This window comes from Sceloporus undulatus, chromosome 3, assembly GCF_019175285.1.
Source record: "Sceloporus undulatus isolate JIND9_A2432 ecotype Alabama chromosome 3, SceUnd_v1.1, whole genome shotgun sequence".
NCBI classification, from domain to species: Eukaryota; Metazoa; Chordata; class Lepidosauria; order Squamata; family Phrynosomatidae; genus Sceloporus; species Sceloporus undulatus.
The window spans coordinates 75,883,074-75,884,215 of record NC_056524.1 but is presented as its reverse complement, the minus strand read 5'-3'; the positions used below and the strand labels follow the sequence as shown (position 1 = coordinate 75,884,215).

Here is a 1,142-nt window from a genome sequence, read left to right as displayed (position 1 = left end):
GCACCTCACTTCACCTGAGGCAACATAACCAATAGTGAAGAATTGTTATTTTTTAAAATACTTTATTCATAATACAAAATGCAAAATCTTGCAATCATAAAATAATGGTATAAAAATTTCATGTCATTAAAAACTTTCCTTATTAAAATTTTACACAATTCAATTCATTTAAAATAAAGAATTGTTATTATTATATTATAATATATTAATATCCCGCCTTTCTCCCAATATAGGGGACTCAAGGTGGCTCAGAGTTGCAACTTCTGAAAGACTTCACTTCACCTACTGTCATTTGATTAAATCAATCAAATTCATTGTTAAATGGACTGAGCTGCAGACACCACCTCTTTCTCTTCTTCACTTTCAAGTATGAGCCAGTGATCATCACATTCTTTTCAAGTACCAGTTGATACTAAATGTTTCAGCTGTATCTTTGTCCTTAGCTCAACCAGTCCTCAGCATGTGAGCCATTGTTGCCCACCTTACATTGCTCTCCACTTTCATACAGGGTCTGTAGAAACTTAGAAGTGCTCAGAGGTGGCTTCAGTACTAACTGCACAAGAAATGTGGAAGGAGTCTAAGGCACTCGCAACTCTGAATATTGCTGGATACAGAATAGTCACCTGTACTTCAGGCCTATGAAGTTGTTTCCAGGAAGGAACCTGAAGAGAGCACATCTGGGTTGCATGCCACTGATTGCCAAATCTAGGTTGAGGAGAGTTGAGCTACCTTAAGCCTGCTGAGGCACAGAACATTGAAAATAGGGGGAGAGACATGGAAGGTTTGTCTCGATTAATTGAGGCTATAATTTTGATAGATGCAAAATATTTTAATTCTTTGATATTAGTATCACTTCAGTCATATCACTAGATAGTTTTCTACATGCTACTGCCTCTCAACTTTAATCACTCCTCTGCTGTGTCTTGTCTTGGGAGTTTGTTGTAAGGATTGTCACTTGGTCTAACAGTTTGCTGCTCAAGCATGCATTTAAATTTGGGGTCAGTGTTTTCATTGTTGTCAATGTAAGGCAAAGGTTTTACAATTTTACACTTGCTTTAAAAGATACATTGGTGATAGGTATTGACTTTTCAGTATTAACATGGTAGTAAGGTAGGATCAGTCAGCTACACCAGGCATTTCAG

General features: G+C 37.0%; 1 protein-coding gene across 1 annotated transcript in view; it reads left to right on the top strand.

Annotated features, from left to right (window-relative positions):
• Positions 1-247: 247 nt before the first annotated feature.
• Positions 248-1,142, top strand: part of USP9X (ubiquitin specific peptidase 9 X-linked) — a 361,613-nt gene continuing 360,718 nt past the window's right edge. Inside the window, exon 1 of the mRNA XM_042457061.1 lies at positions 248-367. The gene's annotated coding sequence lies outside the window, so the exon portion shown is untranslated. The remainder of the gene's footprint in view (positions 368-1,142) is intronic.